Source organism: Balearica regulorum, chromosome 1, assembly GCF_011004875.1.
Source record: "Balearica regulorum gibbericeps isolate bBalReg1 chromosome 1, bBalReg1.pri, whole genome shotgun sequence".
Taxonomy (NCBI): domain Eukaryota; kingdom Metazoa; phylum Chordata; class Aves; order Gruiformes; family Gruidae; genus Balearica; species Balearica regulorum.
In genome coordinates this window covers 97,616,799-97,634,145 of record NC_046184.1, presented here as the reverse complement: position 1 = coordinate 97,634,145, position 17,347 = coordinate 97,616,799, and the positions used below count along the sequence as shown (strand labels likewise).

Below are 17,347 nucleotides of genomic sequence, written 5' to 3'. Positions count from 1 at the left end.
AAGTGAAAAACCAACAAGTTTAAAAGTGAGAAAGACATACCTTTTGCCACATAACATATAAGGCACCAGGGACATAAGCCAGGTTTATCCAGGGTCACCAGGTTCAGACTCCCAAAACTGCAGACCTCATCATACTATTTTGAAGCCAAGACCATGGCCTACAGCAAAGAACCAAACAGCTACATTGATGCAGCAGGACCATACAGGTTTCAAGTGATTAAAAGACTCAAGAGAACACTCTACTCCAAAATTCATGAGTTTTGGATAAGTCAACATAAGAGGAATTTGGAAGTTCTTCCTCTATGGGCAAATTATATTGCACGTCATGTGGGTCCACTTGCATGACTTCCGTTGGTTTTGCCAACATGAGAGTTTTGGAATAGGTAAGAACTAATAGATTTTTTTAAGAAGCATGACAGGTGATTATTTTTTTGAAACAGTCAAAATTGTGACAAGGCCTTGATCTGAACACTGAAGATTTTGGGGTCTTCCTTAGCCAAAACACTTCTCAGTTTGAAGAGTACTGTAAGGCTCTCTAGGTGAAAATTACTATAATGATCTTAATAAAGCTATGAGTCTGAGTATCATTTTGAGAGTTGGAGGGCTCAGAGCTAACTTTGCAGCAGATTTCAGCCCTGTTCCACTCAGTGTGGGATTAGAAGATAGTTAGAAATCCCCCCTCCCCCAATCCAGTCCTGCGTGACGGGGACACCTCCTTCCTTCTGATCTAATACAGGTACGAAGCACCAGGTCCCAAGGGTCATACAGACCCTCTCCCTGCTTCTGAGAGCTTAGGGTCTTGGTTCGCTGCATCCTTACCCAGCAGGCACATGGCACACCAAATTGGCCAGGAACCCAACTCTCCCGCCTGCGGCCAGCCTGCTGACCTGCAGAGAGCCGGGCTCCATGGGGAGGCCCGAAAGCTTCACCTCCGCCAGCTGGCTGGTGGCCAAGGCAGCTCCCTCTCCAAGCCAAAGCAAGAAAGTGCTACAGAGCCTTCGACTGCAGCTTAAAACTAAGTGTAAAACTATAGAAGCTTCACCTTGCTTTTTCATAAGGTTTTAAAACTGAGGGAGGTCCTGTAAAGCTCTTCAAATCAGCTGGGGAAAATTTGTACCTTTGCCTTTAATGTAGTGGAGCTCAAAGGTGGGAATAAGGTTGAGCTCACGATTTGGTTTAGGTTTCAACATGCAGCAAACCAAAACCAGGACACTTCTTGTGAACTGAGGGCCCCAGATGTGTTGGAAAGCTTTAGCCCCAATCACTTCATATTCTGGAAGCATTTTTTTTTTTTTTTTTTAAAGTCAGTCAGGCTGATGAAAAAAACCATGCCATAAGTAAGGCTTCATAACATAATCAAAAGTTGTTTCCCTATTTAGTCTAACTCAAGATTAAAAAAAAGACAAAAACCAAACAAAAAAGGCCATGTGGAAATACAGATTCTATATATAGACTTGGGAGACAAGGAGAGAAAAAGTTGATTGGACTTACCCGGATATCACATCAGGCTCCAGGTCCCAGACAGAGCTGGCCAAGGTCTCCAGCAGAACTGGGCTCCACCAAGTGCAACCATGAGCTGCTGTTCTGGAAGCAGGCTTGAAGGGGAAGCAGGGGGTGGAAAGTGTTTGGGCAAGAAATAGTAGAAATATCTTCCTACAGCTGGTCACATCTGGAACCTCACCAAGTATGTGCCACCAGCAACCCCACAGGATGTCCACAGAAAACTCCCATGCCCAGTTCTTTAGCTTACATTTCTCACGCTACCACATCACATACAACCCTCCCCAGGAAAACCACATTAAAACAGAACAAGACTGAAAATAAACCCCAAACCAATTCTAGTCCTACTTCTGCTAGCTGGGAGTGAAGGAAATTAAACAGATCTTTGCATTCATTTACTATCTGCGTGCTTCAGTACAGTGCAGAACAAAAAGGCAACTTTTTAAGCTTAAAATCTTCTCTATAAATCCTCTTCTCTTCATCAGGATGAAGCACTGGAGTGAGGACACATTTTCAAATGCTGCACTGGGACCAGGGATGCACACACACTTAAAAGTTCAGGGCATGCTTGTATGACAGTCTTGGGTTGTAGACTGACCAATCTGATGACTTTTTCCCCAAACTCAGGCAGGCTGATGCTCTATGTGCTTGGCCACGGCCTAGACTACAGCGACCAAGTGCAGGTCTTAAGTTACCCAGTCAAAGCAAACAGATTTGGGGTTTGGCTTCACGCACTGCCCAGGCTGAGCTTCAGCTGGCTTTGCTCGAGGCCCACCTCCGTTCCTAATTGCTCTCCATGCTCAGCCCCACTTCGCTTGCTTGGCCCTCTCCTTCATCCTTGCTTTGGGAGTTTCTAAGGGGGTGTCCCAGGTAGCTTCCCCACTGCCTGTCTTCTCGTACAACTCATCACAGCAACAGTCTCCAGAAGCAAAAGTGCTTGAAAGAAAACTGTTCCTCCATAGTTTATCTGTCCTTCATAGAGAGGTAACGTGGAGACAGGAATCAATCCAGAGAAAGTAACAATGCTAGCCAAGAGCTATGAAGCATAGGAAAGAAAGAAAACCAGAGAAACGAGGGAGACAAAAAAACCCCCCAAACCCCACATCTAAAAGACCATTTTGTTTAGTTTCTGAAAGCATGTTTCTGGAAAAGAGATCTTTATCTTTGGGCTTGGAGTACATAATTGCTATCTCCCCATGTTTATACCCAAAAGGTATTCCAGGTCTGTGGGTCTCTCAGTTGCACAGAGAGCTCATGGGCCTGTGAGGAGACCACACCACTGTTGTGAGATTGGGAATTCAAAGCTCTATGACAAGGGACAACATGGGAAAAAGGTGAGGACTGAAGGGGTTTGCTGCTCCAAGAAGTTTGGGAAGCAGTGCTGCAGCTTGCAGCTGTGCTCCTTCTGAACAGCAAACAGGCATGCGTTAGAGTTTGCTGAGCTTCCCAGATGAATTGCAGTTACATACATGGTGGTTTATAGGCAGAGGAAATCCTCCTTTTATGGTTTCCATCCCCCCACTTGTTCCTCCTCCCTAGAAGTTTTCACCCTCTCAGTTGAGCCAAGCATCAAATGAGTTGCATGTGTAGTTATGCTCCAAGAGGGCAGGGACCCTGGGGGAGCAGACAGGGGTGGGGAATCTGTGATCATCACCTTTTCTTTTCCTTGTGACTCAGTTGCAGGCTACTCTAACAAGACAAATGAACTACTTGCAATTCACAGCAATTTTAAAATTAAGAAGTTGTTAAAATCAAAATATGTATTTTCACATTTGATTGTAAAGATTAAAGAAAGTAGTTCTTTGCTGGTCACCTGAATCTGTTTTACGAAGACATCTGAAAGGCATTTTATCAGTTACTGAGCAATATTTACTCATGAAACTGTTCTAATTGCTCTGGAATGTGCACTCTGGCTGCTGGAACAACTCGCTCCTGCTGATACACTGAGCAAAGTAATACTGGCTCATAGAACATGCCACTTTTATACAGAATTCCTTCTTTATTCTCAAGGTAAACAGCATGAAATTTAAAAAATATAAAGCAAAGATCTCAAACTATGACTTTCACACAGCTGCCCTACATGTTTACAAGAGCACCAACTCATCAGCAAAGTAAATCACCACTATGACTGAAATACTCACAGATCAGTAATTTAGTAGTAAACCTATCCCACAGCTGGAAGTTGCATGCGTGAAAATTTATTCCTGGTGCCCACTAAATCAGTGATGAAGTTAATATCTAGGATGGAAGGAGCAGTGTGTTCTGGCCACAAGTGCATTAGCCTGTAGCCTTGTTCTTAATAGTTAAGCAGCAGAAATCTTGGTACAAAGATAATCTAATCAGTTTTGCCTTAATCTTCTACTACTGAAGCAGAACTCTGGTCTATATTACACATGCCCAGGCTCAGTAATAGCCTACAAAAAAAATTGGCAATAGCTCTATCTGCCTTTAAGACAAAGCCATCCCAAATACTGAGTCACAATCTGGAAGGTACAGTGATTTGAACAGCACTTGCTCTTTGTCTGTATGACAAAATCCTAGTGTACTTTACCTGGCAGAATTAGAGAAGCAGAGAATAATTACTATTATACACGTTGATGTATAAAACATGGAAAATAAAGGACAGATCACACTGATCCTCCTAGCACCTATGCAGAAGTGAACTCCTGCAAATCCTCTTGGCACATTCGCCCAAACACCAAGCCAGTCCCATTGACCTGGGCCAAACTTTATAAACAGACTCGCAAACTACAAATGCTTTGAGCTATTTCATAGGAGGTGAGTGTGTCACACCCCCACACGAAGCCTGGGCTAACAGAGTCCTTGGAAAAAGCAGCTTCAGACAAAACCAGGCCAGACTTAGGGATAAGACAGTCCTGGTGACTGCCCAGAGCCCACGGGCCTGGCCATGACAGTCCTTCTTCAGTACTGAGTCGCCCAACACAAGATAAGCGCTCCAGCGCGTGTGGTAGTAACCTTGAGTTATCTTCTGCAAGAAGCATTGCACATACATTGAAGTCTGTGCTTCATGTGGACTCGAGGGCTGTGGCTTTTTAAGAGCACGATATTCACTAACAGGGAAGGTAGGATATCCATCTGGGAGCAGGCAGATCTTGGAGAAGGATGAGGCAGGGGTAGAGGCTCTCAGCTGAGAGGAGAAAGGGCTCTTCTCATTTCTGACTCATCCAACGAGAAAGCTTCTAGAGTTTTCTACCTGACATGCCACCCAGCTCTCCCTCGCTCCGTGAGGGCACTGCTTGCAGTTCTCTCTGCATCTCCTCTCCAAATGCGAGCTGCACAGGCAGTCCTCAGACTCCAACAGCTGCTGACACTTCAGCTGCTGCACCTTCCCCCTCCTGCTCTCAGCCACAGCCTGCCTCTCCTGCCCACCAAAACAGCAGCTACCTGCTCCTCTCCTGTCACCAGGGCAAGGGCAGATGTCTCCTGACTTCCTGCTTCTTGCTGCCTTCCCTCAATCATTCCATAGTAACATTTCCTTTTGTTTTTTTTCTACAGCCTTTTTAAAAATTTTTTTTTTTTTAAACAAAGGCTGGTTTGTTTTCTTATTGGAAAACCTTTTTTGGCCTTAAGGCAGCATGAACTTCTCCCCGTTTTCTCCTGCTGTGAAGGGACCTGACCTAGAGGAGAGCGCTTTGAGGCTGCAGAAGAGATCTCCCTGCACGACCTTTTTAATCCTTGGCCTCCATTGCTTCAGTCAACACCACAAGTGCCTTCTAGTATGACAATCACCATTTGTTGCTTAGGAATTAAACATTGACTAAACACATTCTGCATAGGCCATTGAACTGGAAGAATGTTTAGTGAGCTCAGCAGCTAAAGCTTTATTAACCATCTCTGGTGACCTTCTCCTTGAGCAAGGCAAAGGCAACACTGGGCCTCAATTTCAAACCCTTCCCAAGCGCTCCTTCTCTAACCCACAGTACTTTTAAAGCTCTAATACCCCACAAAAAATGGTCTGCCAGCAGGTAGATGCTAACTTATCCATCCCACCATGGTATAAAGTTCATAGTTCCACACTTCATGCCATTCCCAGCTCTCTCCAAAGCAGTTTGCCACCACCCACAGCACATCTACTGCTCCTTCTGCCACACCAGTGAGTTTAAGTGCTGCACTCCAAGTTAAAAGGCAGATTGTTCTCCTTTGGCATGCCTGCAATGTTTAACAGTGCTCCAGAGCACAGGTCAGCTGAAGGTGTGTTGAAACAGAACAGCTAACAGACAGGACAGCAAATGGAGCTTTACAAACAGCAGCAAATCCACATCCAGCAGGATAACAGGAGTTCAAAATATCCCTGGGGGACAATACCTCCTCCCCAGGTACCAAAATCAGCATGAAATCTGTCATGGAGTAATTATATTCTGAATAGAAGGTTGGAAAGCCTGCTAAGGTACTGGCTTCTCACTCTCAGGCATTTAAAAACAAGCAGGGAGGAAAATGACATGAGAATTCCTTGCATTTTCTAAATTCTCCTTTTCCTTTGACACACACAAAAGAGAAAAGCACAGGAAGCAAAAGCCCACATTTCCCTCGGACTTAATGCCAATATATCCTGCTCCTGTCAGAGCAGGAGGGAAAACTTTGACGAGTGTTAGGTGGTCTTTTATGGTTGTTATTCAAGAACAAAGTAAGAGAACAGCTCTACCACCTCGCTGGAACCAGATCCATCCCATTTGGTGGCATCTTGCCAATGCTAATAATTTAGTAGGACTGTTAAGTGCTTTTGAAACTAAAAGGCAGCTTTCAACGCTAGTCCTAGACCAATCAGCTCTGGAAAAAAAAAGTCAGTCTGAACACTGTCTCAACCTGGAGCCAGAACGCCATACCTAATCTAATTAAACTCTCTTGGGGAACACAACTATACACGCCAGCTACCTCTGAGTTGGGAAAACAACAGCACCAGCATTAACCATGAGACTCACTCAGCGAAGAAGACATGTCCTGACCAACAGGAATCCAGCAAGACAGAGACGAGAGATGTCTGAGCACAGGCTTGAGACTCCCAACATGAGAAGCTACCAACTTGCCTCTCTTCTCCTGCTCTGCCACGTATAAGAGTCTTCAAGTGAAGAAGAAGGTGCGGTGCCCTGAAATGTTAGAGATGGTATCTCAGAGAGTATGCTTGAGCCTACCTTTGACCCTGGGGGTCCACATTCCCCAGGGAGGTGTGTCACACTCCTGCCTGCAAGAAGAGCCAGGTGAGACATGCACCCCTGCACTTCACAGAAGGCATTCTCAAGTCAATACGTGGGAGTTTGGTTTCGGTCTGCTTAGCCTAGACCCCTTGTCAGTCTACATATTTGCAGTCCACGGTACCAGAGCAGGAGTGTCTCCCAAGCTTTAATGAATGTAGTGCGACACTTCTGTGATCTGGGTAGGTATAACGATCACCACTGTAGTTTTCAGCACATTAGAAGGTAGTCATATGTTTCTTCTAAACAAACATAACCAAAGTTATTTCAGTTTGTCACTTTCAGAACTTTTCTTAGTTTTAGCAAGGCTTGAAACCCACAAAGGAAATCCCATCTTCCCACCTATCAGTTCCATAGGCACAAAGGGTGCATGAAGACCATCCAAGCCATACAGACCCCAAGCAAAGCAAGATCCTGGGAACAGGACAGGGCAATCACACATCTCTAAATGTGGGACACCACACTGATGAGCCTCTGGATGGATCTACTGACCAGTGCCCCTTGGGAGGCAGGAGGACACAGCAGTACATACCTGTCTGTTAGACATTGCTTTTCAGTGAGCATAAGGACAGTAAAAAGGATTTTCCTTCTCATCTTTTCTAAAGCACCTTAACTAACCACTCACAGCCAGTGAGGCAGGACAACAAGGGTTTCAAGTTGACTGCTTGTTAGCCATCTACAGAAGCATATGCATTTAGTGGGAGCTCCAGTGTCCTCCGGAGGCTTGATTTTCAGCTTGTTTCCCTCTTTCTCTGCTAAAAGCATTGCTGTAACAGCTTCTACAGCCTCTTCCGCTCCGAGAGTTGTGGTATAATAATACAGCAGAGAACAAATTCACTGGCCAATTCTCTTTCAGTTCACTTTTGGGTAAACAGAATTTCACTATGAGCATGATCTTAAGAAGCCGGTTCCTTGGTGCACGTTATTAACACTACCTGCATTATCCTTCAGCCTTGGAAAAGGCACAAACCTAGCCCCAAGACACAAGGAAGGAACTAAATGCAGAAGGGAAATTAAGCTACTCAAAAGTCCTTGTTCTTGGCAATAAATACAAGAAGAAAATACTGTAATCATCTAGTTTATTGTCATAAACAATTTTTAGTAGTCTAGATTTTAGTAACTCTTTCCAAGCGATGGCAGTCAAATAACCATCTGACAATGCAATCACTCTTGTGCACAAAATCCAGGTGGCATGAATATGGCACTGCCAAAAGACTTAGTACTATGAAAAGAAATTATTACCTAGTAGGAGTTACTATCCTTGCAGCAGCCTTACTCTTCCCTTGTGGACATACTATTTTAGCCAACCTACACAGTTTCAGATTCATTTTCAATCTTAAAGCCTGTAAAGATTTGTCTGGTTTAAAGTGTAATTGACAACATTGTGCATGGCTGCACAGTGAACATATCCAGAATACAGAGGGCAGGGGGGGGCGGAATCAGTCTTGAGAAATATACCAGTTCATCACTCTATAAACATGTTTGCAGTGCGCAACAAAGAAGACAATGTGGCAAGACATCTTGTCATTCAACCTCAGACAATCCAGTTACTAAGGGCAGTTTCAAGGCAGATTTATGGAGGGCCAGAAGATTATCTTTGTGATACACACTGGTTTTGTTCTGGCAATGACCAAAGCATATTTTCCAGCAATAACCGCTCTCACACAGGATGAGTTGGCTGCTTCTGACGCTTCAGAGTTCAAATCATGATTCCTCTAAGAAACACAAAGTGAGAGAAAAAACTGTTGGCATTTCAGATATTTAGGCTGAGATATTAGTGATTGTTATTTTTCTCAGGAGAAATGCCTGGCACATTGCATTTTATTTGCTGCCAGCGTAGTCTTTCAAAGGATGCAATCAAGTCAAATTCAGTACTTTTGTTAGCGAGGAACTGCATTTAGCATATCAGATGAACTTTGTACTGGATGTGATTCAAAGAGTGAACTTCGTGTAATAATTTGTTCTGTCTCAAAAAAAAAGCCCCAAACCAAAAGAGCTTTATTTTCTGTTCCAAAGGGCAAGTTACAGCACCATCTCTACTGCATACCTTTCCTCCTCCCTTTCCACTGCTTCAGCCTCTTTCTGAGGACAGTTTTTGTTTCTCTCTTGCACTCATGATTTTAGGTTTTGCAATTTCAAGCTGGAAGAAAACCCAAGAATACTGAAAGCCAACTCTTTGCTCAGTTGCTACAAAGCAAAGAGAAAAGCGAACACTCAGCAGCAGAAAATTCAAGAAAAATATTTTTACCATCTTTAATTCTCATTTACACAGAGCTCACCAAACAGACAATGTATGTTTTTCTCCACCCAGTCTTGCCAGATGATGACTTTGATGCAGGAACATCCCCTCAGGCAGCCTTTTACTTCCCTTTTCTTAAAGCATATTTGCAAGAAGCAACATGATAGAAAACAACTCAGCTCTGCATTTCTTCTGTACTTTGCATTCCCAAATTCTCAACCCAAGAGGAATTGGTCTTAGAGATACAAAACCATCCGAAGTGCCAAGGCTCTGTTTGCAGTACACAGCGATGGGCTGGGGGGACGTGGCTGGGCCTGCTGTTTGTCTGCCCCTCTGCTGAGCAACCCAAACAGTATCTGCCACAAACAGCATCAAAACTTCCTCGTGGTTATAACAGATGAAACACCAAAGGCAGGCATCTACAATGCTGATCAAACACTGAAATTACCCTTTCAAACCCAAGCATGAGATACCATCTAGGCTTCACATGCATCAGTCAAGCTTTTAGACCATTTTGGTGAAACATGCAAGTCTTTGCATGAAGACCAACTCATTCGTTGTTCAGCATCTCCTGAGTCACCAGAACTCTTTCAAAGGTTCATCCAGCAGCTAAGGTCTTTGCCTCAACTATAAAGGGACAGCCTGCGCCAACGTTGTTTCCACTTTATGCAACTACCGGCTAGCTACCTTGATGCGCTAGTGCCCAAGGTACTGCCGGTCGCTTCCTTTCTTTCACGGAGAAACTGCTCCTGACAGATACAGCAGCACGAAGTCAGCCTTGCACCAATTCTGCTTCTAAATTAGGTGTCAGGCTAAGCAGTGGTGTCTTGCAACAAACAAGCTTGGTTTATTTTTAAACTACTAAAACCAAAAACCAATACAAAGTAGACAAGAGAAGCATTGACCCCGCTGAAGTACTACTTAATTCACAACTGTATGCAATTTCAGCCCATAGGTTATTATGCTGAAAACTTTTTAATTCACAAGTTTGGCCATGTAAACGGTTCTGCCACATAAAAACTACCGTCCATTTTCTAGCCTAAGCAACCTTTGCTTTTAATTTAAAGGCAATCTCTAAAATGAGGAAAAGTTGATTTTAAGTATGATTATCTTAAACAGTTTATCCATACAGCAAGTTACCTGTTAATGATCCTGGTCACACTGTCACTGTCTTCTCCAGCAGATTCCACTTTGTCTGGACTCACGCAGTGACACTGCTATCAGCTGTGCAGAGCAGAAACAAGCACCAAACTCTGGATCCCCGAGAAGAGCAGCAGGGCTCAGTAACCAACAGTAGTTCAAAAATCACTTGGTTTCTTTTTCCAGCATTTGCTCACCAGAGAGCTTGACAAACTGACCTCACTTACTACATTTAAATTGGAGAGCAGCTTTTTGGTCAAATGCTTTTCTAGCCTATGCAAATGACTGGTGTGTCACCTAACTGATCAGATGAATTGGTGACATTACCACTGCTCAGCTCCAGAGCCTGCCAGCATTCTGCTCATCTTCTAGCTACACATGCTATGAGAGCAGTTGGCAGCACACATTGGGTTTCAAGCTGCCTTTCCTTCAGACAGCGCAGAAGAGTTTATCCTCCACTGCTAGAGGTCTGCATGCAGGTTCAGTAGTACCTCTTAAGAGGCACATACAAAGCCACGTGCGATTCAGGAATGATTCTGTTTGAACAGCTAATCACAGGTTTGTGGCAACAGGGAAACTAGGTATAAAGGGCATGCATAAATTTGTTGCAGAACATGCATCTAATTTTTACAGTCTCATTATACACTTCATAAAAGTTATCTACTTTGTGCGTATATGTGCACACGTGCTCGTCCACTGCTGAAAGGCACAAAGACAAAAAAAATATCTATTAAAACCCCTAGGGAAGCAATACAATGAAATCATGCTCGCTCTTGTGTCCAAAGTCCCTTCTAAGGTATATAATTCCTGGCCTGGGAAAACAGTATCTGGAGGGGGGAAAAAAAAGTAACACTGCTACTGCAAGCTACTTAACCATCAACATTTTTACACACTGGCAGCTTATGCTATTCACATTAGACTTATGCTGCATGGGTACGTATTCTGTAAAAACTAGGAGCACACTCCCTGCCTACAGCACATTGCAGGCAGACTACTGAAACCATTGGTTAGCTATGTACATGAGTCACTGTTAGTCTGGTCTGGCTTGTGAACACTTACCTCAAGGTCTGACACTACAGGTAGGGACAGCAGTGATTAGGCCCTGAACTTCCAGCTCTACCTTTGGGATTTAAAGAAAAAAAATAAATCTACAAACACAGCATTCAATTATCAGTGTCTGAAGACATGAGGGAATCTGAGTCATCCATTCTCCCCTTCTCCCCGCACCCGGTACTCCCACACTCTCAAGACAGGCAAGCTGAAAGTAACTCAGAAGGGTGTCTCCGATCTCACTGACATCCAACATTAGCCCAGGCTCTGGGAATCATTATCAATATTTTGTTTCCTGATTGTTACCATGAAGCTTCATCACCTGTACTACAGCAATACAGGCCGCACAAAAAAAAATATACTTGCCTTTGAAGATAAAACTGCATGCATGCATTAGTGTCCTTTTATCCCAGTGTGTTCAGGCAGAGATTCAACTGTGCACGCATGCCAGTGGAAGCATATACAGTTTTCTAATCACTTTGCATTACCACTTCCACAGAGAAGTTCTCAGCACATCCTAAAAATAAGTATGTTGTCCAGGTCTGATTACCTGGAGGACACAAGCATGGCAAGATGTGGCACCTCAAAAAACAACCTTCAATGACACCATTCTGCATCAGAAGAGTAACTCAGCTCAGTTGATGTTAATTTACTCACAACGTAATCATTGTGTATCAAAACAACCAGCAGTACAGAACACACAGTAAAAGATTAACTCAAGTTGTACTTTTTTATTTTCAGGATTAAAACCCCCAATGATATAGATGCAGAGTAAAGTAGAAAGAAATAGATGTCACAACCTAAGTTGATCTGCAGTTCAAATGAGGCATCCTGGTTTCAACAAAACTGAATTGGACAGATGGGTAAAGCACAACTTGCCAAGAAGAAGAGAAACTGCACAAATTATAAATTGAGGATAGGTGACTCCTCTTTACCTGGCTCCCTCTGCCCCCTTCCACAGTATAAATAGCACAAATAAAAAAATCCAACTGTAAAGCATATTTGACATTGAGCAAAAAAGGAAGAACCATGAAAAATATTTTTATATAGGACACACTGATCAATACTTTTTCCAGAATTAGGAATACATTGCAGAGCAATTTAAGTGAGATACAAAAGTTATCACAGGTGTAACAAAGGCTAAGAAGTCCCATTTCAATGAACAACACACAATACATAAACATTCAGGAATATAAAATATAATCCGATTCAGCAAACAATTCTAAAGCTGACATTCCTATTCCAGTCCCTACAATTAAAAGTTAAAGCTTGTTTACTTGCTAAGACTTGTAGAGAAATAAATACGCTTACAGAAGTACACACATTTCTTCATCAAGATAGACATATTGAATCAGTGGGACTGATTTTTTTAATACAAAATACAGGCTGATTTAACAACCTAAACCAAGCAGCTAATAAGATTATCGTTGGAAGGTGCAACTGTAAGTAAATCACTATACTCTTACTACAGTTAGCCAACATACATGTCCTTAGCATAAAATTTATTTGCTCTTCAGCATATGCTCTGGCTCTTCTACCCATCTGCCGAGTCAAAAACCAAAGCTGGAATAAGAATTTGTCAGACACAGAAAAGCAAAAAAAATCCAAAACTTCTTTTCCACTGCTGTAAGGACTACATCTTGACCTGATTTTCAAATGAAGTTTTGGGTTAGTTCTGTTCTTCACATTAGATAATTTCTTTGTGCTGAAAATTTGCCTGAAGTTTTGTCCCAAACCGTGGTCCTCTGACTGAAGAGTTTACTTAGTAGGAGTGGGTAACAATATGCTCAAGTCTAGATGAAAGTCTTACTGAAACTGCATATGGACTCTGTATTAAATATTGTATATTCAAGTAAACCTCAAGTCACACATACTCTGTCAGACTTCCACAGCTAACCAATTTTAAATCAAAATGGCCATGTCCTCTATTTATCTATAAGAGTCCCAAACTGTGGTCTGCTAGATGATACAACAATGAACTCTGACACCTGAGACAGGTACGCAAAGAAAATATTTCCAAAGGCTTAGCCAGATGAGAACAACAGATAAGCACCTTGGCAGATGCCCTACTTCTGTTTGAGTCAAAAACCCCTGCTTAGAAGTGCTCCTTTAGTTTTGCAGCACAGGTACTTTCTACACTCCAACACATTAACTCAGTAGCAATGCAGCAGAAAACAGCAGGCATCAGGAGCAAAGATACCATTTTCCCCCAGTTGTTTGTTTCTTCTCCAGAAAGTTTGTTTAGCAGAACAGGAGCCTTTTTGCAGTCAGCACTTCTGCTCTGAAGACTCTCAGTCTGACATCTCTCACTGACCACAGCACTCCTGAAACTTGCCTTGCCAGCACTGTCTCCAGTGGGACCCTCTCCATCACAGCAGAGGACGTGCAAGTTGGTATCCTTCAGTACACAAGGTAAAATTGGACAGCAGGAATCTGTCTTTTGTCCCCCCCCAAAAATAATCAACATTACGACTCCCAGCTCCACAGCTGTTAAATATATCAGGATAGTAGTTTCCAAATAAGGACCTGAGCAATTGATAGTCTGCAAAATCTAGTAGTTGAAAACAAAGAGGAGTTACAAGCACACAGTAAGATGCTAAAATACTCATATATGCTTCTTAACAACCTTCTCCCTGCCACTTCCCATCAGATACACATATATAGAGAGGTCTCCTGCACCTCAGGTATGCCCTTGAATCACACATGGCAGCGATCAGTGCCAGAACGAGGATACCACTAGTGTGATTGGCATACAGCAATCGCACATTAGAAGTGACAGTCATAAAAAAATGTATAAGTAACCTGAATCTGTAATAACAAACCATACAACTAATTATTCAAGCATATGCAATTCAAGAATGTACTTTGCCTCAAGCAGCTACTAGTTTCCTGGCTTTTCTTCTCCCAGCACCTACAAAACGGTCAAGTCCTCAGAACAATTCTTCTGGAGAAGTTTTCCACCTGAACCGTTTAAAAGTGAACCCCACTGCTTTGGCAAGATACAAGCAAGACTAAACCACTGTATTCTACAGATGCAGGTCTACATCAATAGCAAGGAACCCTCACCCTTCTCCTGTATTCATGCCAGTCTTTATTTTCCTCAAGCTCATATGTCCATGACCCGGCAGGTTGTTAGCTGCTCCAAAGTCTACTCAGCTGCAGCCCACTCAGCGACCAGACTCTCAGCCAAGTGTCTCGGCCTAAGCTGCAGCCACTGTCACTCACCTGCCAGACCTGCTCCACTCTGCTGCCTGAAACCTGGCCAAATGCTGCCACACCTCCAATGTGGGCACGAGATGCAAACTACTGACCTACTTCCTTGATCCTCCCTTCCTGCTCAGCTCACCTTTTTTTTTTATAATGCTGGAAAATAGAGTCCACGGCCCAGAGTCCAAGTCTAGATGAGCTCTGTTTTGCAAAGTGTGAGGGAATCTGGATATGCTGCAGTGCTGTGCCAGAGAGATAAGCCTGTTATAGCCCATAACAAAGCTACCAGTGTAACAGAAGAAAGGTAGTTCATATTGCTTAGGACGGTTTAGAACTACCTTAAAGCCAATTCTAAACATCAGCATTAACATTGCCCAGAATATCCACAGGAGATATCCTGTCGCAGGCAATTGTACCTGCCAATTGCCCAACTCACTATTGAGACCACCACGTTCCTCACATAGAGGCATAACACCAAGCACTGCTCTGAAGTGACACCCGAGTCTCTTCAGACAGGCCAGACTTACAGAAATGGGGTTTTTTCCCCTCCCCCGCTTCATTAATCCTAAAGCTATTTTCCATTTCTTCTCCTTCTGCTAACACTCTTAACACCTAGCATGCCTTTGCCCTATTTCAAGAGGCAAGAGCTAACAGCAAGTATGTTAGAGACTTCTGAGTTTGTACTTAAAAATATCTAACAAAAGCCCTGAGTTACAACCATCACATCTATTCAAATAAATACAACGGAAGGACTAACAACACAGTCATTACTCTACACACACAATATAAATATTGGTTAAGCCCGATAAATCTCTTTTGAGGTAGATATATACAGTACAAAAAATATTGAGTTGAATGCAAACATCATACTTATCACCTTTTTGCCTTGTCCTCCAGTTCTGCAGGAAACCTTGCAATCATTATTTCTGCCTCATCAGCATTCAAACCAAGTTTTTCCAAGATCTGAGCTCTAAGACAATTTGCACTAAGAGACCACTGAAATCAAACCCATACATTTAACACTACCAGGGAGTTTCAGTTGGGGCCATGAGAAAAGTAGGTTAACACAAGATTCAGCTAAGGAAAATCCAGGTATTTTAAATAACTTTGCAAACAAAATAGTGCTGTTTGAAAGATTCCAACAATTTCATTAACAAGAAAAAACATAATAAAAACCTTCTGTTAGGGTTTTTAAAGGAAGTTTTAAACTAGAAATACGAGCTTTAGTTGCCAAAAATTGGTTTTCATGACTTGCCCCTGTCACTGAAATACAAGAGGAAAGAGGGAAGACAGCTCGAGACAGACATTCCCCCCCCATGCCAACCTCCCTTAGAAAACGGATTTAGTTAAAAAAAAAGTCAAGGAACTAATGAAAACCATGCCACAAACAGATAAATCAGATTACAGTCTGCTCAGAACTCGGCCAAGGTTCACATGGAAGGTTTGCAAACCTTTAGATAAACTTGTCCTGAGTTCAGAGTTTGTGACAAGCAAGCAAATAGGTTTTGGATTTTTCTGAGCTGTCAGACCATGATGGCAGACACAGGATATGATAACAAAATGAATAGTAAACTGGAGATTCGCTTTTCTTTTGAAGAAAGATGATCCATTCTACTGTAAATAGCTTAGACTAATACAAATTCATAGTAATTGAATAATTAGTGCACCAACGGTTACTTTAGGAAGATGACTGAGCAGAGAAGTATCTGTTAATCCGTCACTTGTGTTGTAGTTTTTGGGGTTGTTTTTTTTTTTTTTAACCAAAGATAAATCAGACTGTAGGACTGCTATCAGCTAGTCAATTAAGTGCTGATGAGTACTAACATGTAACTGCATTGGCTCAAGCACACATGGTCATGTTTTGTTGTGAATTAACACAAAAGTGGTTATGACTACAGAAGGAAGCAGCACTGACACCTGTGTGACCATTGCTTGCTTTGTCACAAGCGGGTGCAGGCCGGGGAAATTTCTCCCCCATAGATGCGGCGCTCTGACTACAAGCACAACTTTTGGGTCCAATTTTGGAATTCACTGTCACATTGCAAATCAGAGATTCAATATTTAGGTTTTGAGCGGTCCCTGACAGCTCTAGTTCTTTGAATACTAAGCAAACTCCCACTTAGCCCATCTCCTTCCAGGAAAGGCCATCTGGGTGAGAGACTTTCCCCAAAGAAAACTTGATGGATGGAAAAAAAAAAAACCGACAACACAAGTGACCAGCAAGCAAAAGAGAAACGTTGCACTGTGGTTTCTCAAATGTCTCTCAACAGGAATTCAGAGACTCGTGAGTTATAATCCTCAATTTCAAGACTGAAATATTCTCCAAATTAATGCCAAAAGAAACACACTTAAATATGGTTGCAATAAACGTATTATAGTATTAAAGTAAAATAAAGAGGTCCAGAAGAAGAGTTTGGAGTCCAAAGAGGCAGAGCATGCCAAGCCTTTGCCTCTCAGGCCCAAAAGACAGTTCAGATATTCAACAGTGTAACAGCTTCCCCCTGAACAAAAGCAATATTGTTTCTTCAAGTAAGTCAGAGGTAGCATCTAAAACACCATAATGTATACAGCAGCAGCCTCCAGCTGAGCCCAACTATGCCTGAGGTGGCCCAAGAACAATACTATCCCAGCCGGCCTGGTCCCGCTGCTGCTAAGGGATCAGCAGCAATCCTTGGTTTTAGCCCTGGGGTTGAGAAATAAGCAGGATGCATGCACAAGGGCACGGTGAGTCCGGTCACCAGGGAGACGCGCACCATAATCGGGTACATCTGCTCCGGAGGCCAGCCTCTTGTTGGCAGGCAGATACCGTGCCGGACTGCAGCAGATGTGTGCATAACTTAGTCAAACACGTAACCACAGACACGCAGCAGCACTCAGACAGTACTTTCTGTTCCACTCAGATCCACACATTAGTGGGAGAAGGGATATGCCTGTATATCATGGTTAACCATGTTTCCTCTAGAAAACTTTTTTTTTTAAGATAAACAGAGATTACAATAGG

At 42.8% G+C, this 17,347-nt stretch overlaps 1 long non-coding RNA gene across 1 annotated transcript in view; it reads right to left on the bottom strand.

The window, feature by feature from the left end:
• The window catches only part of LOC142604045 (uncharacterized), a 44,511-nt gene extending 42,821 nt beyond the window's left edge, over nucleotides 1–1,690 (bottom strand). The window contains exon 1 of the long non-coding RNA XR_012837938.1: nucleotides 1,488–1,690. This is a non-coding gene — a long non-coding RNA (uncharacterized LOC142604045). The remainder of the gene's footprint in view (nucleotides 1–1,487) is intronic.
• Between the last annotated feature and the right edge of the window lie 15,657 nt (nucleotides 1,691–17,347).